This window comes from Pinus tabuliformis, chromosome 8 (assembly GCF_031772625.1).
Source record: "Pinus tabuliformis cultivar Carrire ecotype Pingquan chromosome 8, CPIR1, whole genome shotgun sequence".
Taxonomy (NCBI): Eukaryota; Viridiplantae; Streptophyta; class Pinopsida; order Pinales; family Pinaceae; genus Pinus; species Pinus tabuliformis.
The window spans coordinates 958,821,539-958,844,866 of record NC_142294.1 but is presented as its reverse complement, the minus strand read 5'-3'; the positions used below and the strand labels follow the sequence as shown (position 1 = coordinate 958,844,866).

Below are 23,328 nucleotides of genomic sequence, written 5' to 3'. Positions count from 1 at the left end.
TCATAATGTAGATGAGCCAACCTTCGGTGCCATAATTCGCTTAGATGATTAGTATTATGATCCAATGCTAGTAGTGGTATTACAGTGACCTTGTAGAGTCCTTCATATCTCGATCCTAATGTGAATGCATCTTTCATAGGTGATCCAACATGCCAAGTAAGAACCTTTCCCTTGATGAATGAAACCCTCATCCCTTTGTCTTCCAAAGCAGATATTGATACCAAATTCTTCTTAAACCCAGACACATACATCACCTCATGTAGCAAAATAGATTCCACATAATTCAAATGAATTTGACGGACCCAAAACCTTTAACAAGATGAGTGGAGTTGTCTCCAAGAATTATTTTCAAATTTGACTCCCTCTCTACCAAATTAGAGAGAACTTCCTTATAATTAGAGAAGTGATGAGTGGCCCCACTACCAGCCAACCAGCTATCCCATGAATCCGGAGGAGATGAACTAGTAAGGTAAATAATAAGAATATATTAAGATTGATTTACAACATTACTTTCATACCTAGAGAATTTTGACTTATTTTGAGGACGACGATCTTCTTCATTGTCACTTGGAGCATCTCTTCTTATGTTTTCATATCTTACATTGAGGTAATTTATTTGGTCATCTCTTCTTCTTTGATCATTGAACCTGTTGTTGTTGCTTCTAGTATTATAACATGGTCCATTGCTCTTCTCGGGGAAATATCGAGCATAATGGACTTTCTTATGACAATTGTAGCAATCATTGTTCATGTATTCCTTTCTTCTACATGGATTTCTTGAATTTGATGGACCTTATTTCCATTTCTTCTTCTTGTTATCATGAGTGATGAATGCAGCGGGCTCTCCTTCTTCATGCTTTTGAATCCTTCCTCTTGATATCGTCCTTGACTCTTCTTGAATGAGATTTCCAAAAATTTCATCAAATTATGGGAGGACATTGTTGTTGCTTATAGAGGTAATGAAGGTTTCCAAAATAGGAGGGAGACCTCTTAGAGTTGTGATCACCAATTCCCTGTCAGGAAAATTTTCCCAACTCTTTTCAATTGATCTCTAAGACGAGATATCCTCATTATGTAGGATTGCACGAACTCTCCTTTGTTAATATTGGTGTCTTTGATTTGATCTTTCAAGGAGACGATTTCATTCAAATTTTTGACTTCATACATGCCAACTATCTTACCATACATGTATTTAGACCTTCTCAAGTTTCCAACATATGAAAGTAAATTATCTTGTAAACCATCAACTATAATTTGCTTTGCTTTTAACTCATCTTTCTTGTGCTTGTTTTTTGCAGCAATGAAAGCATCCTTCGTAGGCTCGGGTACTTTCCTTGAATGTAGTCCAAAACATCATTGTTATCAACTATGATATCCAACCTGGCCTTCCATGCAGCAAAATTGGATGAGAGATCCAACTTCTCATTTTCCCTGAAGAAGGAAGTCATCTTGAATTTGACTAGATCAGCTCTTTCAAATTTCCAAAGATCATTTCTTCAAAGCTTGTCTCCTTTTGGGCTTGTCCTTCACCTTAGCTTTGATACCATGTTAACTTTTCAGGTTGTTCAATGATGTATCAATTACATTAGCCTAATTCCACACTTCAATTATCAATATTTTCAATTACAATTAGTCTTTCCATTCATCAATAGTAATTGAATATAGAAAAATAAATGCAATGAAAAAGGAGACAATCAACACATCAACAAGAGACACCAGGTTTGGTCAAAGACTAGGGAAAAACCCCACAAGGGGGAAAACCCTTTGAAATTCTTCTTCTATTAGATTGTCATAAAATGTTCAACAGAGAGTACAATGAGCCCAATACAATATCCAACGAAATAACACAATACAAATCTAAAACAAACTTCCAGAGTCACTATGGTACAGAGAGAAACCCTTCAGCTTTTGGTTGACTGTGGTCAACTTCAATCAAATGCGAAACCCTAGTTCAAAACCCTCGTCGCTCCCTTCAAGTTGACATGTGAGTGACTATAGCCTCCCAGTCGCTTTCTTGGCCTCTGTAAGTGTGTGGCTATGGTCAATTTAGCCCAGTGACATGCGTGCGACCAGAAAACAGAAACCCTTATCCGTACGAGCCATAGACCTGAAACTTCAGACCCTGTAGTTTCCTCCATCGAATCTGCGCAAGCCAATTTAGAAAGAAGAGAAGATGCTTGGTTGGTGGTTAAATGAGCTCTAGGTCACTTGTGTTTATATGATTTCATGGATGTCCAATAATTTCCATTTGATGTTGAGATTGACCTATCCAAATGTGCATGTGTGGGTACATAAATTCAAAAAACAACTTCTACTTGTCCAAATGAGGTGATCTTTAGGCCGATTTTGGTCCTCTCGAAAAGAGGAACTCAATTCCATCATCATCTCCATCATATGAGTTTTCCAAGATATAATTTGACCATAGTTACATATTTTATCAAGTGCCAACCTGCATAAATTATTTTCCGTTCTATTAAAAGTCATTTCCATTCTTCCATATAATAAATTGAATAATTTCAATTCTTTCTCATGTAAAGACAAAGTTTGAATCATATTTTCTCTCTTTAGCTGGAGCAATGAAATAATAGTAGTCTTTATGTGCATATTTCATTATTATCATGTTTTCAATACAAGCATGAACATTTGTATGGTCATAAACAACAATATCCAATTTTAAAACATATCTTTCTGATCCGGATTTAGACAGGAACGCAACAAATTACAGAGATAACCATATACACAAAGATGCAGCGGAAATAATACTTCATTTCATTAATGGAAAATACTGAAATATGCTTACAAACAGAAATGGCAATAAACTAGTTAGGGCGATGGTAGCTTATCTCTGAGAAGAGATGTGATGGCTACATGCCTCTGAACTGTTCTGAAACTGTATTACAATGAGGCTCGAAGGCCTATTTATTGTTGAGAAACAATGGAAAACCCTTCACATCCCGAAACCTAACCCTAGAAGATGAAACGCCAAATTGTGGGCCCCGTTTGGGTAAATTGGTACATCAATTTCCCGGGGTCGTAACTTTGGCATACGATCTCCGTTTGACGCGTACGATAGCTCGTTAGAAAGATCTATCCGAGAACTACCACTTTGGGAAGGGCAACATCGGTCCATGGACCCATGTTGCCCCCAGATTCCCAAAAAAACGTCGTTTAGGGCCTCAAAACGGCTCCGGAAGTTCCGGACCCGAAAAACTGCTAAAAATAGTAAGTTGTGCTACAATTAAGGAAACTGAAAATGCTGAGAAAGACAATGGTGGGGGTCCAGGTGGACTTGGCAGGTGGCCACCAATATCCACCTGGATCATTCCTCCCCCCTTAGGAAGCAATGGTCCCCATTGCGTTGAGCTCCTCCATGAGATGAGGAAACTTCTGCTGAACTTGTTCCCTGGTGAGCCACTTGCCCTGCTGAAGGAGTTGGCCCGCTTTGACAACTCGATACAGTTGGATATTCTGTTGGCGAGTGTTCTTGATCTGTGTGTCCATGATCCGATCAGTTGCAGCTTGTTCCATGCAATCTGGATTTAATTCTGTGGGTTTGAGCTGTTCTGCAATATCGGATGTGTCTAGCAATGGTGGAAAGTATGGCCGAAGGCGGTCCACATTAAATACTGGGTGTAGGCCAAGGAATGGGGGAATGCTGAGCTCAAATGCATTGTCTCCCATAGCCTTAGTAATGGTGTAAGGACCATATCGGAGTGGTCTCAATTTCCGATAGGCTCCAGTAAGGCATTCCTTTTGCAAATGCAACCAAACTTTGTCGCCCACCTGAAACTTGTGTGGCACCCGATGTTGATCATGTCGCTGCTTGTACTTGGCATTTGATTTCTCAAGAATGTCATGGACCTGCTGGCGAATATGTTGGATGCGCTCAATGAAGCTGGTGGCCTTATCTGTTTCGGACTGGACATGAGCTGAATTCATGTGAGTAGCTGCAAGTGGCATGGCCACATCAATGGGGCATAGTGGCTGGAATCCCAAACCCACCTGAAAAGGGCTATGGCCAGTGGAGCTGTGAAGAGCTCGGTTGTAGTTGTGCTGAACGTAGGGGAGGCTCTCGTCCCATGTGCGTGGATGCTTTGAGTTATACATGCGCAGAATGTGCACAATCATCCTATTGACAACCTCTGTCTGGCCATCAGTTTGAGGATGGAAGGCTGTGGACTTCGTGAGTTTGGTGTCCAGCATTGACCAGAGACTGGACCAAAAGGTGCTGAGAAACCGACTGTCCCGATCTGAGATGATAGACTGTGGGATCCCAAAGTGTACCCACACTCGTTCAAAGAAGAGTTTAGCAGTGGCTTCTGCTGTGATATTCTTCTTGCAGGCCATCATAATGGCCATCTTTGAGAACCTGTCGACGACCACAAAAACACAGTCATTTCCATGCTTAGTGGAAGGAAGTCCTGACATGTAATCCATGGAGATGGATTCCCAAGGTCGACTAGGGGTAGGCAACGGGGTATAGAGGCCTTGCTTCTTAATGGTCGGTTTGGCAATGGCACAGGTAGTACATGATCGGATGTACTTCCCAACATCCTGTCGAAGATTCGGCCAATAGAAATAGTTTTGTAGTACTGCCACTGTTTTCTCGACCCCGAAATGCCCAGCAACCCGACTGTAGTGTGCTTCCCAAATCATCTTGGCACGCTCGCTTGAAGGAACACAGAGGTGACCGAGGTGGCATAATAGGGCATCCTGGAGGTGAAAATCTGCAACCTGCCGACCCTCCAAGAGTGTTTGGTATGTGTGGCCGAATTCTGGGTCGCTTTTGTAGAGAAGTGGCCAATCAGAAGTCTCGTGCCCGCAAGAGTTGAGCACGGTGGTTAGCGCCATGATCGGTGGTCGACTGAGGCAATCTGCAACATTATTGGTGCTGCCCTTTTTATACTTGATATTCAAGTGAAACTGTTGCAGGTATGTAGACCACTTCTGATGGCGATCATTCTGCAATTTCCCTTGGGTCTGTATGAACTGCAGAGGTCGGTGGTCTGTGTGGATGATCGTTTCCTTCCCCAAAATGTAATGCTTCCATTGTCGGCAGGCCTGTACAATGAAATACATCTCTTTATCATAAGTGGGGTACTTCCGGACTTTTGATATGCCACTGGATGTCCATGTTGAGTAAGGACTGCCCCAATAGCATAGTCAGAGGCATCTGTCTCGACCTCAAATGGTTGTTGTAAATCTGGTAACGCGAGCACTGGTGCCGTGCAGAGGCGATCCTTCAACTCCCTGAATGACGTCTGTTGAGATTCAGACCAAAAGAATTTTGCTTTCGCCCCGCCCTTGGTGACTTGACTCAAGGGCCAAGAAATATGAGAAAATCCCAACACAAACCTGCGGTAGAAGTTGGCAAGACCTAGAAAGCTGCGGAGCTCTGTTAGAGTGGTTGGAGAGGGCCAATCCCGAATGACTTGGACCTTGGCTGGATCAACATGCACCCCCTGTTCATCAATGATGTATCCCAGATACTGAACCTTGGTCATGCCAAAAGTGCATTTCTCTAAATTGGCACATAGCTTGTGTTGCCGCAGTGTTTCGAGAACCTGTCGGATGTGGTGGAGGTGCTCTTCCCAACTCTGGCTGAAGATCAGAATGTCATCCAAGTATACTACTACAAAGGAGTTGGTGAATGGCCGCAAGATGTCATCCATTAGCCTCATAAAGGTTGCAGGAGCATTCGTCAATCCGAAAGGCATGACCAACCATTCGAAGAGGCCCTCCTTGGATTTGAAGGCAGTCTTCCACACATCTGAGGGTTCAATTGGTACCTGGTGATATCCTGACTTCAGATCGATCTTGCTGAAATATTTCGCCCCCTTTAGTTGGTCTAGGAGGTCATCAATCCGCGGGATCGGGTACCTATTACGGACAGTGATCTTGTTCAGCGCCCGATCGTCAATACAGAGTCTCCACGTCCCATCCTTCTTCTGTACCAACACTATCGGGCTCCCACAGGGCGAAGAACTCGGACGGATGTGACCTTTCTGCAGGAGCTCCTGAATCTGCCTCTTGATTTCATTGTTCTCCAGAATGGAGCGCCGATAAATTGGTCCATTGGGTAGCGGCGCACCTGGGGTCAGATCGATGGAGTGCTTGACTTGACAGTGCAGAGGAACCCCTGCCGGGGAGGTGAAGATGTCTTCGTACTCCTCCACAATCTTGTCCATCTGTAGCTGCCGTGCAGAGGGACCCCGTTTGGAGGTCGCGGCCACTGTCTTCTTCTTCCCTTGAGGGCGTATCATCAGGAAAACAAATTTCCTGGTTTTGGAAATGATCTTACTGCATTGTTTTGCAGTAATCAAAGAGATGGCGGCAGGTGGTGCTACCTCTGGTATCCTGAACAACTTATTTCCCAATGTAATAATAACAGCACGGGGCCTTGATTCATACACAACATGTCGCTTCCACAAGTATGGTTGTCCTAGTAATACATCACAAACTTCAAGGGGAGCAATGTCACACAATACCTCATCCGTGAAGGGCTTGATGTTGTATGGAAGGCGACACTGCTGGCTCACGCGGAGATCTCGCCCTTGGTGAAGCCACCCAATGGTGTATGGTTGTGGATGTGCTGTGGTCGGTAAGCCCAACCGCTTCACGACCTCTGCCGAAATGAGGTTCTTTTGACTCCCGCTATCAACAATGAACTGTATCGGGGAGCCCTTTACCCACATCTGGGAGTGGAAGAGACGCTCCTCCTCCTCTGGATCTTCGGGTTCATTTTTCTGGATCTTTGCGGTAGCAACAGTGGCACTGGGATCCGCATCAATGATCTGCTTCCCTTTTTCATACCCCTTATCGGGTTCTGACTCAGAGTCGGAACATGCATCTGATTCTGAAACCTTTAGCTTAGCCACCAGTGACTGCTTGGCCCGACACTCACTTGTGTTGTGAGTGGAGCTCTTATGGAACTCGCACCATTTTCCAGTGTCCTTTCTCGGCTTCGCGGCGTTGCTCTTTGCTTGCAGCTTCGGCTGGTTGTCTTGGGCTGTCCCGCCTTGGATTTTTCCTTTGTTCTGTGGTTTAGGGGCACCTTTCCCCTGCTTTGGATTCGTAGATCCAAAGTCTCGCTTCTTTTGTTTAAACTTCTGCTCGACCTTGACGGCATACCGGTATGCTGCGCCGAGCGAGGGGATGTTTAGGAACTGTATTTCTTCCTGGATGTACTTGTGCAGGCAGCCACGGTATTTGAGTATCAAATGTTGCTCCGAATCCTTGATACCCAACTTTGTGCGAAGGGTATGGAAAAGATTGGTGAACTCCGGCACGTCTTGGTCCCTTCCCTGCCGCAGCGTGGTCCACTTTATGTATTCATCCTCATAGCTTCCGACAGGGTAGTACCGCTCCTTGATGGCATCCCGGAACGAATCCCAGGTGGGTGCGGCTGAAAATAGTGAGCCAGTACTTTCATCCTTCTGCTCGCAGTAGGTTTCCCACCAGTCCTTGATGTGGGGGGCTGCTTTGAGAAGAGCAAAAACAATCTTTTCCCGACTCGAAAATTCATGAACAGAAAAATAACCCTCTAGTAGATTTAACCATTTATCTACGGCATCGGCGTCTATCTGACCCTCGAATATGGGGATTTCAAAATTAACTTGTACCTTAAAGGGTGTGGCATTTCCAGAGGAGCTGCTGGAAGCCGATGCGCCGCTTCTGGGTAGCCGCTGAAGGATCTGCGCAAAGCTGTCCATCATCGCATTCCGTTGTCGCTCGAGCGCTTCTTCGAGCAAGATTTTGATGGGATCTCCTGCCCCCTCATCTTTCTTCTCGTCCGCCATGGGAGGCCGTCGGGATTTGCGAGGCTGGTCTTGCAAAGGTTCAACCAGTTCAAGCCCTAACTCCTTATATCCCGACCTTGTTGGGGACATGCAAAGAAAAACAGAGAAAAAGCAGACCGCTCTGATACCACTGATCCGGATTTAGACAGGAACGCAACAAATTACAGAGATAACCATATACACAAAGATGCAGCGGAAATAATACTTCATTTCATTAATGGAAAATACTGAAATATGCTTACAAACAGAAATGGCAATAAACTAGTTAGGGCGATGGTAGCTTATCTCTGAGAAGAGATGTGATGGCTACATGCCTCTGAACTGTTCTGAAACTGTATTACAATGAGGCTCGAAGGCCTATTTATTGTTGAGAAACAATGGAAAACCCTTCACATCCCGAAACCTAACCCTAGAAGATGAAACGCCAAATTGTGGGCCCCGTTTGGGTAAATTGGTACATCAATTTCCCGGGGTCGTAACTTTGGCATACGATCTCCGTTTGACGCGTACGATAGCTCGTTAGAAAGATCTATCCGAGAACTACCACTTTGGGAAGGGCAACATCGGTCCATGGACCCATGTTGCCCCCAGATTCCCAAAAAAACGTCGTTTAGGGCCTCAAAACGGCTCCGGAAGTTCCGGACCCGAAAAACTGCTAAAAATAGTAAGTTGTGCTACAATTAAGGAAACTGAAAATGCTGAGAAAGACAATGGTGGGGGTCCAGGTGGACTTGGCAGGTGGCCACCAATATCCACCTGGATCACTTTCACTCAATGATCACATATATTACGTCCACTTCTGTGAGATAATTATATGAATTAAATAGTATATGTTCATGGAAGGAAAAAATTATGAACTTTGAACTGGTATGAAATATTTTTTTAAAGTATTTTCTTTAATTTTAAGGATCAAAGGGTTTGTATTAAAGTTGTTTTTTTTTTTAATTTATTTGGTGATTTTTTCCTCGACTGACATCCCCGTGCTTCATTCTTTATATATGTCATTTCGCTTTTATTTATGGGCTATTCGAGGAGAGACAGAATAATCTATCTTGCGTGGGGAGCATCCTGCCTGAAGTGGTAGCTCAGATGCTCGGTGATATTCAATACCTCGACCAGCTTGCTTCCCCAAAGCAAAGGAGTAGAGTCTCCTGATTAATCCGTAGAACGGCGGTAATGGATTGGATAGAAGGATTGGTTCTATGGGATCCATGGATGTGGAAAATTACAACCATGACCTGTCAAGCTTGCCTACCTGTCCTTGCCTACCTACCAGTCAAGTCAAGCTTTCATGATCAGGCTGGGTACATCTATAGCTAATTCATAGCAATCATTAGAATAGAATGAAGAAATAGGAAATTATCCTGCGGTAACTAGAGATCTAATAAATCATATCAATTAGCTCTAGATGTATGTACCCTCCGGGAATCTCATTGGCCTTCCTTCGGTAACTAGAGATCTAAAGATAGATCTATACCCCTTCCCGGTAAATGATAGGGGGAGGGAGATGTACCCTACGGGGTGTACCCTACGGGCTATATATCCGTAGCTAAGGAAGGCGAGCTTTATTGGCTTTCAAGGTAAAGCTTGCCTATCCTGCTTGCCTATCTTGCTTGCCTATCTTGTGGGGAAATGCCCCAGAAAAGGTCCCGGAGGGGCTTGCGCTTCCTAGTGCAAGGAAGAGACCCCAAAAGGCCAAAAAGAAAGAGAGAATGCCTAAATTACTTATATCAATCAATATTTTATCATTCTTTTTCAAAGGAGGGAGGGGATCCCACAAGCCAGAGAGGCACAAGCCAGAAAGCCAGCCAGACCTATCTAAGGTAAAGGCGAGAGTGAAAGGGTAGCAGCGAGAGTGAAAGGATGGATTTCTTCATTGGGCAGGAAGTGACTGGGGGGCATTCCTTACGTGACTGGGGGCATTTGGAAGGGTTGGTACAGCATGCAAAGCCCCACGCACCATATAAATATGTGTTATCAGAGTAGCTAGACATAAAGTAAGGGAGGTAAGACTATCCTTCAAATAAGGTAGGTGGGAGGCTGGAACTCGCTTGCTGGCTGGATGGCTAGATTGTGGGCTTATCGACCTTGCTCCCTTCCTTTGACCTTCGACCTTGATCCCTGTCGCCTTCGATCTACCTTCGACCTCTCTTGCTACTCGTCTTTATATCCCTACGATCCTTCAACCCGCAACCTACCTTTTCTTTCTACCTTCCCCTTATACCCCACCCCAAAAAAAGATTCTGCATTACCGATTTGTCTATCCCGCCGCCCTATAACAAGAAATAAGTCACTTTGGGCCATAGATAGCAGCTGCTGATGCCGCAAGATTGTAGACCCATGAGTGGTCATTGAACTTTTAGCATAAGCTATTGCGCTCAGTATATAGCACTTAGTTATCCACCTCGACTCGCAACTAGCAGTGTCTCAGTTAGTTGAATAATGAATGTCTACCGTGTCTGAGATCCTACAATTATTCAAATGTTTTGACAGGTGAGACTCCTGGCCATTTTTCACTTATTACATATGTTCATTTTACTAGGAGGTTTCATAAACTTACTGATTCGAAAGCTAATGACATTTTCTATTTGCATTTTTCACATTCTTAGTCACATAAGCATGCATGTACATATTGAATGGAAAATTGCATTTCACACCAAAATTTGCATCCATAGATATAGAATAAATACGCATATGTCTATATAAGATGAAGTATACATAATATAAAAATATGTAATGTCAAATCAAAACTAGCTCAACAGCCTATTATGAGACATAAGGCCCAAGTCCACGTGAAAGTGACTTCGCTCTATGGAAAAATCTTTTTTACCTGATATGACTTAGGCCTAACTTACATTTGAACATGAGTCATAGTCAATGCCAGGTTTCAATACACTCGATCCAAGAGTCGGTGCACTCGATGCCACGTGTAAGTCTCTCTCTCTACCTCGACCTCGATCTATACCGATACAGAACCTTGGGAAATGTTCCTACCTTGATTGGATTACATGACGATCAATGCATTACTTATGATGCACCCATTTAGGGTCATACAACAGTCATTGCCAAACACCAGCCGATCATTGTCAATCATAGCTGCCTGAAGGTCATAGCCAATTGTCATCGCCTTAAGGTCATTGTTTATAGCCGATAGTAATTGCCGGGAATCATAGCCTGTTGTCATAGCCGATAGCCGCCGGTAGTTGATGCCAGGAGTTGGTTGATGCCGATACTCAATACAGGAGTCATACTTCATGCTGTTGATCCAAGAGGCGATCCAGGTGGTTTCGATGCCGGTACTCAATCCAGGTGTTTATCCACTCGATGCCAAGAGTCAATGCTGCTCGATGCTTATATTCGATTCAGGAATCATAGTCGCATAGTCGCTAGTCGTAGTAGCCTGTTGGCAGTATGAGCTAGAAGGTGCAGCATTAAGTATAGTCACATGGAGGTAAGCTCTACTCAGTGTAGCATGATGAACCTAGGGTCGGTACAGCTATAAGTTCTCGTCGATGTATAAATCAAGCTCCAGTCACAGTGCAGCATGATGAACCTATGGTGGTCAGTGTTAGAAGTGAGGGGATTCAAAGTGTTTGAACAGTTATCATCCACCATGCCCAGGAAGGTGTGATTCTAAGTGTGTTACCAGTTCTAGATCCAACGTTACCGGTTCGACGTGCACAGGATGGAAGTGATTCTACTTGTGTTACCAGTTCGATGTTACCAGTGCTAATAGTATTGACTATATGGTCTTAGGGCAAGTAAGAAAGAAAGTAGTGTCCATAGGGCAGTCCATAGGGCTAAGACTGATATAGTTTCTGGGGAAGATATTTGCGAAATCGATCTTTCACAATTGCATAATAAAAATGGCATAATTACATATATAATTTATGACCAGCGATCTAACTAAGAAAGTGGGGCGAGGGTGGAAACGCAAAGTGCCTTGGTGAGTTTTTCACGCCGCCCAATGGATTCCTACGGCGAATCGGTCACCGGCGTGTGAGACTACTTGTTGGCTACGGAGCTTGAAACCTGAGACACTTATTGGCTTGGCCGAATCTGGTATGAATCATATATAATGAGTGACTGGCTGGCTTGGAGAAATGAATTGAACTTCTACTTTGGGGAAATAAAATGAAGTCAGTAAATCGTGATTGATCGATTGATGGTATTTTGGTGCGGTGTGAGGGAGGCTTCGCCTTCCTACTGTATCAGAAAGAATGCATCGGATGGATGCGAGAAGGGAAGAACCAGGCATGCCGATCTTTGCCCTTTGATTTAGAGAATTGTGAATGAAAAGGTTGGAAGAACACGCTTTCCCGCATCGGGGATGGAAGATCTGGCCAAAGAAGGTGATAGCCCTGTAAAGAGTCCCATGGTTCTATTATGTAAGTCAAACGCAGCGTGTTTGAATTAGGATCGCTTCGTAGCGAAAAAGGGCCCCTTTCGAAAGATGTTGGCCATAAATCACTATCCGGGCAACACCCACCTCCCTTACTGGCGCTGCCTTCCTAGCGTGAATGAAACTAGCTGACCTGCATGAATGGCTCAACCTAGCCTCTTTCGCTGAAGGCTCTATCTACCTGCCCTCCCCTCTCTGAATATCTCCATGTGTCTGGCATATGATCCTCATCAACAGGTGCATCGTAAGTAATGCCTCGTTCATGTCATCCAATCTAGGTAGGAAGGCGAAGCCTCCCTCCATATCGTTCAGTGTTATGTGGGCAGGTAGGAACCATTGGGAATATTTGGACTAGTGGGTACGCGAACTATAGGTCACGGGGAACTTGGCATGAACACCTCCAGGGCACAGGGTATGGAGAACAGGTCACGTACAACTGGTAACTGAGTATAGGTTCCCATGAGTAGAGATTAATGCTGACCTTCTAGCTCTGCTGATTGCCAACTTGAAATGACTAGCATTGAAGCCTGGATCGCCCCCTGGCATCGACTCTTGGATCGACTAGCGGCTATCAAAAATGACCTCCTGTCGACTGGCTCTGGGCGACACCTCATTATCGGGACACCACTGTCTATCGGCGACCACCTTCCTATCAATGAGACTGGGTATCGTCGACCTCCTGGCGCAACCTCCTGGCTATCGTGTACCACTGGCTTTAGGCTGACCTACCTTCTGGCATCGACTAGCGGATCGACTCCTTTTACTATCGGCATTGACAACCCTACTGGCGACTATGACTCTTGGCATCTAATAGCGGATGACTACTTGTCACGTACCACTAACTGGGCATGGGGGATTGAAAACTGATCACGTACAACAGGTGGGAACGACTTATTGGGCACGAACTAGAGCTTAATGCACTGAGTATAGCATCCAAAGAGTAGAGATTCAAAGAGAGTATAGCTACATTCATGCACTGACATACAAGAGTTCTAGCCGCACTGTGACTAGAGCTTCATTCATGCACTGGGTAGACCTTCCCGAGAGTAGAGCCTTCACGAATAGACCTTCCCAAGAGTAGAACTTCTTTCAAGCACTGACTGAAAAGAGCTTCTAGGCACTAACCGTATCCAGCCCGGGAGCGCTGATAGTCCATTCGAATAGCGTAGCAGCCACGGTAGATTAGCCAAGTCGAGTAGTGCAGCAGCCACAGTGAAATATCCCAGCCAAGCAGCTCATGTTTCCAACTGAATATCCCAACTGATAAACCGATCCCGGTATCCAAGCCAAGTCGATTAGCCAAGCAGCCAAAAGCCAAGCAGCCGAGTATCCCAGCCCATCTATGACTGGCATTTCCTCCTGGGATCACCACCTGTCATCGAGTGATCGCCTCTTGGCTCGACTAGTGGAAAAGAATCCTGGCATTGAGTGTATCGAAACCTGTCATCGAGTGATCGACTCTTGGCATTGAGTGATTGAAACCTGTCATTTCCACTTGAAATGTAGGTAGTACCGGCATCTAGTGGCTCTACACCTCCCTGGATCGAGTAGCGGGAAAGAGTCCTGGCATAGGCAGCACAGGTGTTTTTTAATGAGGCGTATGACCCAAAACAGGTGCATCATAAGTAATGCATCATCAATAAATTCGAGAGCATATCAATGGTGGCCTTAACAGTCGAGTGATGGCGGCCTTAACAGTCGAGCGTTCGTTACCTCTCCCAGAGGTCGAGAGTTCGACAGGCTCACAATGGCGGCCTTAGCAGTCGAGCCCCTCTTCTTAACAGTCGAGCGTGCTTACGCACCCTGTCGGTCCCCACCCTGCTGGCGGCATCCTTATGGTCGAGTAGAGATAGAGGGTAGGGATAGAGGGTAAGGATGGAGGGATGAGGTAGCCAAGGAAGGCAGAGTTGAAGTTTTTTTCCAAGGCAGAGGTTAAGGTCCCCAGGATCGGCAACGGGGCTCGACTGATAAGGACCTTTAGGTGCTCGACCATAAGGGAGAGGAGAGGATGCGCAAGCAGGCTCAACCACTGTTTACCCACCCACCCCAATCCCCTGAGGCGGAGGTTTTGAAAGGTTTCCCTCACCATATGAATAGTGAGTGACTGCGTCCCTCTCCTTATCAGTCGAGCGATGGCGGCCCTTTAGTCAAGAGTTCGCTTTCATTTTACTTATTGGGTGGGGGGACATAGGTCGAGAGTTCGACAGGGTCACCCTCATCCATATGATGGATGAGCGATAAATCCCTCACCCTGCCGGGGGCACGATGGCGGCCTTCTTCAAATCTCTTTAGGTTGAAACTGACCCAAATTAACTTATAAGGAGGGGGTTTGATTCCTTTCCCTTATGGTCAAGCGGCCTTACGGCACCTTATAAACTATACCTTTTTATAACGTTTCTCTTGGATAACCAGTATTTTGCCAAGCGTCATAGTACTCGCCTTATGAATCCAATACCCATAGCCCACGTTGTTGAGGTGAGGCAGGCCAATGGGGGAAAATAGTCCACGTTGTTTTGAGGTGAGGCGGGTCACCCCTATTAGGAAAGGAGTCTTTGTTTGATGATCAGTTCTGGTTTTTACCTACCAAAGTAGGCATTCTGTAACTAAAAAGCAGCCATCGTAGTGTGAGGTGAGGCGTTAACATCCGCATGAGTTCCGGGGGAGAAGGTGGGTTAGTTAGAGGCGTTCACATCCAGCATGAGTTAGTCCGTGGGAGATACATTGGTAACCTACAGCATTAGTCTCTTGGATAGCCGTTGGTTGGTTACACTTTGAGTCCGTGGGAGATCCATCAGTACACTTGAAAGATTGCCTTCTTGTTGCTGGTGCGTGGTTGATACTATCGCTTGCCTCAAGGAAGGGGAATGATCCAGAGCGCCGGGGATCCAGAGCACCCTCGACGGACGCTACCGCGGATGATACCCGTCCTTCCCTCTTAGCACTTACCGTTGCAGATCCTTGTTTCTTCTCCTCCCCCCTAGCCATCGGCGTGAACGTTGTGAAATGCCATGATTCAAAAAGAAAAAAGTAACTGAAACCAGAGGGTTGGGCAAGTAATAGTGTTACCCAGAAGGTACGTGTGGTACCTAGCAGATTCATTCAGTAGGTGTGATTCCAGTGAATGCGGCGGTCTGGAAGGCGGTGGAAGCGAGTGCAAGGCTTGGGGGGCATGTCAAAAGCTAAGTTGTAAGGTCAGATGGGTAGTTGTGAATTGTATTCTAAAGGTAAAGGTAAAGGTATATAGGTGAATAGCAAGAGTGCCTAGCAAGGTATTACTGACTGAATAGGTGATAAGTAGAGTAAGTTCTCCAGGTGGATGGGTATAGGGGTAGGAGGTAATCAAAAAGTCAAGGCTGCTATTAGGGCTCTTACTAGGAATACGGTTGTTTATAGTTTATAAACCGTATCCTGGGCTCGGCCGGGAAAAGATTCATGGTGGTACCCAGCCCAAGAGATTCATTAAGTAAGTGTCATGTAAGCTGGTAAATCCAGCTGGTGAATGTGCTGTCTGAAGCCCGTGACTAATGCTTTTATATTAAGGTAATGGATCCGTTCAATTCTATAAAGGTTGTTAATACGCCAACCCAGAGGATGCACATAAGTAAAGGCGAGTAGGGATCTCAAGTTATAACAACCGGTCTAAGTGCCGTACCCCATCAAATATCATAAGTTCTGGGAGTATTTCCTAAATTCAAGAAGGCAGTTCTGAGGATCCCATCCCATGCACCCACCACGGTTGTTCCTGTGCGAGAAACTGAAATGAATCCAATGCTAGTAAGCAGAAAGTAAATCAAAATGAAGTGCTCACCCAGGTAGACTTATATACTTCAAGGAGAGGTTGTGTAATGGCCATTAAGGCTGGCTTTCCTGTACAGTCATTCTCGTCAATACGCTCGTCAATGTGCGGAAAGGGCGGAAAAGAGAAGAAAAGAAATTCCGGTTATTGATTTGGTTTGAGGGGATTTTTTAAAGTATTTTCTTTAATTTTAAGGATCAAAGGGTTTGTATTAAAGTTGTTTTTGTTTTTTAATTTATTTGGTGATTTTTTTCTTCAAAATTTTAATTAAAAAAATGGTATCAAGTAGTAATCAAGAACAACATCAAGACCATTGTTTATACGTAAAAATTATGAAGTTTGGTTAATTAAGATGAAATTATTCTTCTTTCTTAGGATTCTTGGGATGTAGTTGTAAATGGTTTCATAAATTAAAAAAAACCAACAAAGTTACCAACTTAATGAGAAATTGACCGAATTTTCATTTTTCGGAGGTCACATTTAGTACTGATTTTTATGTCCATTTTGAAAAGTGGTGATGTAACATCACTCTTTTTTCATTCAAGGGTTAATATTCCAATATTTTGACCATGGTATTAAAAATAAAATATCATGATTATAAAAGACAAGAAAAAAGACTTTGAAATACAAAAATGGTGATGCACCATCATTTTCTTTTTAAAGGTTAAAATTCAAACAATTTTTAGACACAACATTAAAGATCAAATATCATGACTATGAAAGACATGAGAAAACATGTAGAAATGCAAAAGTGGTGATACATCATTACCCCTTTTATTTATAATTAAAATTCGATTTTTTTTCAACCATAGCATTCAAGACCAAATATCATGACTATAAAAAGCCATAAAAATCAATATCTAAAGTTAGCCTTTCTTCTCTTTTTTTTTTTAAAGTTAAAAATTTGTTTTTAAACATTTTTCAAATTTGTCTTATTTTTATTTTATTTTTTGGGTTAAAATTACCAATATTTTATTTTATTGTTGGGGTTAAAATTACCAATTAATTAACATTGTGGCCTTAACCATTGGTATCATCAAAAATATAAAACGACTATCAATTTAAAAATAACATTACATACTTTTTGTTTAGTTATTAATTGATTGGTTTTTTAATAATTTACATCAGAGAAAATTGCAGGTAATTTTTTATTTTTGCAGGGGAAAATCAAATTTAATAAAAAAAACTCAAAATATTTTTTATTAAAAGAGGGGACTAAAAATAACCTTTTATTTCCAAAATAAATTAAAAAAACACTATTTTTTACATTGAAATTAAAAGGAAAATATTTTTTTAGTTAGAAATGAAAACTTAAAAAGTTTTACCATTGAAAATTAAAAAAATACCAAAACAAAACACTTAAAAAAATTATTTAAAAAAAAAACAAACAAACATTTAACACGGAAGCAATGTCAACATTGTCCCCATAGGGTTGTGTTAAAAGGTTTGTTGTTTTCATTTTAATATATTTTTGTTTTTTAGGGGTGGCAAGAGCCGGAGGGAACCTTAGTCTTGATGAAAAAACCAAGGTTCAATATGATTGGGGGTTGGGAATTGCCACCAATAATCAAGCTAATCTTTTGGCTCTATGAAAAAGATTAGAATTAACAATTGAAAAAAAATATTCAAATCTAATGCTTTTCAGGATTCACTGATCGTAATTAGAAAATTATGGAAAACGAAAAGATCCCAAATAAGCAATCTCTCCCTCTATCGCATAGGATTATCACTCAACTTCAAAACTTTGAAAATATTGAATTCTTCCATGTTCTTCGACATCTGAACTTTTCAACAGATTTATTGGCCAATAAAGGACAAGTACAGATCAAAGGATGTTGGAGATGAACAATTAAATTTACACAAACATTTCAATGCCATGACCTGACCCCTTGTATTGGCAAAGATAGAAAAATTAAGGATCCTAATGGACTTTCATGCAGAAGAACATGCGAAGAAACTAGAATTTGGGAGAACACCTGGTTGTTTAAATACTCAGGCTGTTGTTCGTCATAGGTCTTCAAAGTTTGGCGACAAGAAATACTCCCTTCTTTTCTCCCACTCCATCTGTACCTTACCTGAATTTGACGTATCAAATGCACAGATGTCCACAATATCACCTAAACATACTCAAAATAATCGAGATCATCAACACTTACAATTCATTCATTTTTCCTTGGATGATCGTAATTTGTTCGCACATCCAGTAAGCGTGTCTAAATTTTCAATTAATAGCTACAGGGAGAATGTACACCTGACCATCAGGAAATGATAGGCCCAAATCTAGGCTTCCTATGGTTTATATAATGATAAACAATAAATTCTCATTCATGCAGAGAACAACGACCCAAGGAGGGTGTAGTATAAGAGCTAAATTGATGATTAGAGCTAACTTCTCTGCACTAAGTGGAGCGGTCCAAGTTTCCCCGAGGTGAATAACATTGTTTTTTTCTTCCCAAGACTATCTGCAGGTGGATATGAATACTTTTCTGGACAAGATTCTTGAAGCCATGGCTAGCCTTCTGAGTTCTTTTAATTATCAGAATGAGGTGGAGATGAAGACCTAGAAATACTTTTAGGCACTAATCAGCCACAAGCTAGAGCTGATGCAAATGAAAATGAATTTCAGACTAAAATGAATTGTAAAAAGGTTGAATTGGATGAATCTTATGTGATAGGAGTTCACACGGCGAAAGTAAGGTCGAAGCCAATGAAAGCTTCAGGCAAAAAAAGACAAGCAGATCCCTGGCTTGAGTAGCACTTTTGAATGATGGGATGCTTGGGAAAGAAACTGGAACAACATATTAGTCATAGGTTAGATGAATCTTTTATTTAGTCTTCTATAAATTTAAATTTTGTTTGTTTTAAGAAGTCTTCTATAGACAATACAATAAGCATCTCTTTAGTATCATGGGTGAAAAATGTCACAAGAATAGGTTCCATTTGTTTTGGACTTTCAAGGTATTATGGATTTGGATGTTGTATATAAGGGTTTGGTTCGATAAATAGCTTACCTTTTCAATATAAAATCGATAACCGTTTCTTTGGGCGCACACAATTATTTTTTAATTTTTTTTGTTTATTTATTTTAATTTTTTTCATTGCCTTTACTAATTAATTTTTTCCATTTTTTAAGTGTTTTTATTTTTTATTTTTATATTTCATATATATATATATTTTATTGGTTTTATCATTAATTTTGATAAAAAAAAATTTACTTATATTTTTTTTATTTTTTAAATATTTTTTTTTTTTTAATTTACCATATTTTGGTTGGTTAGATACTTGATATTTTTTTTTTATTAATTTTTTTTTTTTGTCTAAAAAAATATTTGTTTGAAAAAACAATTTTGCATTTTTTTTTAAATTTCTGCTTTGTATTAATCAAAATTCAAATAACAAATATACATTGTTTTCCAGATTTTTCTTTGAGAATTTGGATTTCTTCATAACACAACTTAAAATAGGATTGGGACTAAGAAGTCCATATAGAAATAAACCCCAAAAATACATACAAAACTATTATCTATGGCTAACACATAACCCATAGTTGTGTGACAAAATGGAAGAATGCACATGACAAAGACAAAACATAGGCGACCACAACATTACATCCGAGATCAACATATGACCAACCAAAGGCTAATATCATCATCAAATGGATAAGGATCTCGTTGACCAGGCCATAAATACATCACAAAGTCACCATACTACACATACGACCATCTGAAGCTCTATTCATTCTGAGAAGAGGAAATTGTGGTCAGAACTCTCGCACTTGACCTCGGAGGATCAATCATATATCCACTGTCTGACTCACACACAATATGACCCACAAAGTGCACCAAGCAAGAATCGATCTCATCCAAACATGACCTCTGATTTTTGAGCATCCTTTTGACATCTTCTAGGGTGGAGAAGACATTGTATCTCCTCACTTGCTTGTATTTTGGAACTAGACCCAACACATTTTTCATTTGCCAATGCAATGTAATCGAATTCATATATTTCTTCTTCATGCCCCTGGTGTTTCCAGGGTTAGGAACCCATTCCTCTAGGATTTCTGAATCATAATGGGATTAACACTCAATCCCTGCTTGAGTCTTTGATTTTCAGATTTCCTTTCTAGTCTCTAGTGGAACAACATTGAAGTAGGGGAAACTGAGTCATGAGTAAAAGGTCTTTCCCTTCTCTACCTTTGCGGGTCACTTCCACCTCTCTCCCATCTACAACACATTCTTTTTCTTGGAGCCATAGTCGAGACATTAGAGGCACACCTGGAGCACCCACTAAATATTCCGTGACCTACAAAGTAACAAGAGAAGAAACTAGACGAACCCATTAAAGGACTACAAAATAAACCAATTATATCACCCTCATAACTCGATATATATGTTTCAACCTCAATCGAGTTAAGTTAAGAGACAACAGAGGTCGTCACACCATCAACAGACAACCCACTCCCAAAATCCATGAAACAATGAGATATAGTAAGGTAAAATAAAAAATCTTGAATGATAGCCATAAACAAGGAGACATGATAACCAAACACCAAGAGTCCAGACACTTTACTATTAGAATTCACACAAAGGCACCCCAATTTTTTCATTGAAACTACAACCTCATGCTCCAAAGTACCCAGGAGCAAGAGACCCTGGAAACCATTACACAAACATACTACTAAGGTCCCTCAATCTTTTTTAGCTAACAAATAATGGAATTCAACATATGGACACAATGAATCTAACAACACAGAACCGATCATTAATATTTTGAAAGACAAAGTAACCAAACTATAAAGGAAATTGACTTGATATTTCACATTGGAACAAGAATTTTGCGTCCTCACCAATCCACCACAATTCCTGGTGCCTCACAACCATACAATCCTATACACCAGGGGAACACCTTTACATCTCCCAAGTCTCATGCAAGTCATCAACTTCATTGCCTCTAGCTTCAATTACATTTCCACATTAGGGCCTAAGACTCACCACCATCTTAACTAGAAAAAATAACATGCAAAGGGAGGCCAAGGACCAACCCTCACCTCCACTCAAACCTTCACCAACGTACTCTAGAACCTTCATGCTATTGTAGATATATAGAAACTTCCAATTGTTATAATGCATGCCATTGCATGTGGGGCAGGTCACACCCCTCCAAGCTTTAAATGCACTTCACATCTGGGGGGTGGTGGGCATTGCCCCCAAAGCCCCAATCTCTTCCATATTAACACCCCCATTAGGAGTTTATTTTTTTTTTTAAACAATTAATACTTTCATTTTTCTCAAATAAAAAAATTGTGTTACATTGTTTTATTTTCAAGGGTGTTTCTTATGATTTTGTATAAACTAACAATGATTTATAGGCCATAGTTAAAAATATATTCCAATTTTAGTGCCCCGTTGAAAATGATCAAGTTGTCTTATGCTAAGGTTTCAAATGAGTTGTAATTGTCACATTAAGAAAATAAATATCTCTTGGTACAATTACTCTTTGATTTACGTAACAAATTTTAGGATTTTTCATAGTCATGATGTTTGGTTTTTAAAGCCATGGTTGAAAAATGTTGAATTTTAAGGTTTTTTGCACACATGATATTTGGTTTTAATTCCATGGTTGAAAATTATTGGAATTTAAAGGTTTTTTGTAATCATGATTCTTGATTTTGGTTTTTAATGCCATGGTTGAAAATGTTGGAATTTAACCGCAAAAAAGGGTGCTTCAACATTACCACTTTTCAATTTTGAGGTGTTTTTTCATGTTTTTGTGCAAAAATAAATGTTTTTTGGCCTAGAGTTCTCATTTTGAGGTCACATTTCTGGTTTAGTTAGTAACTTTGTTAAGCATACATGCTATGAAAAAATATTAAAGAGCTCAATTAATTGAAAACATAAAGAAGTATCCAAATGCACTATTTCTCATTCAACGAAGATATGAATATCCATTGTTTCCATAAGTGGCATCCTCAAATTATTCTAAGCAAGCATGGGACACTCTAGATATTTCCTATCAGGTCACATATAAAGTAAAAATGACAAAGTTGCAAACTTTTAGGAGGAGTATTGAAAATTTGAAGATGACGGTTTTGTCAATTGACCAATTTATAACTTAGATGATAAATGTAGTAAACTAGTTAAGAGCACATAGTGAAGATACAACAAGCCAAAAGGTTGTTGAGAAGGTTTTGAGGACCTTGCCAACCAAATTGATGTTCTGCTGGTTTCAATTAAAGAATCAAAGAATCTAGCACAACTTTCCAAAGATGAACTAATGTGATTCCTATTACACCATGAGACAAGAATGAATAGGGATGATGATTCCTTGGAGAATGCATTCAAATCATAGGAATATGTCAATAGAGGTAGAAGAAGGAACAAGAAAAGGTATGGGACCAGATATAATAGATTCAACTCACAAAAGGATGACAATGTGGGCTTAGATCAAGGAGATATGCCACAATAAAACAAAGCTAATCTTACATTTGAAAGTACTATTGATTTTATGTTTATTACTTGTGATGTTTGTGAAAAGAGTAACAAAGGCCTTTGGTTGCTAAATAATGGTTGTAGTAACCATATCACTAGAAATAGGAATCTATTTGCAAGCCTAGATAACTCTATCAAAATTGAATCTCAATTGGATGATGACAATATCTTAATGTTGTTGGTAAGGGTACAACTATTGTTCCTGATAAACAAGGTAAAAAGAAAAACATTTCACAAGTCTATTTGGTCCAAGGATTAAAACATAACCTTATGAGTTGTGGTCAATTTACCCAAAATGATTATAAAGTAATTTTCAATCGCAATACTTGCCAAATCCTAAACAAATTTATTAGTAGGAATCTAATTGCTAGAATTAAAGTGTCCAAAGGGTATGAGATATCTTTTTACTATGAAAAATGCCAATTTGTTAAGCTCAATTTCCCATAAAATAACTAGCCTAAATGACTCTTGGTTTTAGCATCTGAGAATTTTGGAGAACTAAATTTGTTGTAGCATAAGCTGTTGGTTAAATGATTACAAATCATACACGAACCAATTAGATGTGATAAGAGTTGTATATTGGAAAGAAAACTCAGTAAAAACTTTCTAGCTAGTGCATCTTACAAGGCAAAGGCACCTTTGAAATTGGTGCACATTCATTTGTGTGGACCTATGCTAACTTGATCTCTTGGAGGATACTTATTTCTTGAATTTCATTGATGATTTCAAAAAGAAGACTTGAATATGCTTCTTGAAAATCAAATATGAAGCTTTTGACAAGTTCAAGGAATTTAAGACTTGGTTGAAAAGAAAAGTGGTCAATATATGAAAATCTCAAGACCT

At 41.0% G+C, this 23,328-nt stretch overlaps 1 pseudogene; it reads left to right on the top strand.

The window, feature by feature from the left end:
* LOC149238650 (arginyl-tRNA--protein transferase 1-like) overlaps positions 1-23,328 on the top strand; it is a 123,397-nt pseudogene that overhangs the window by 94,819 nt on the left and 5,250 nt on the right.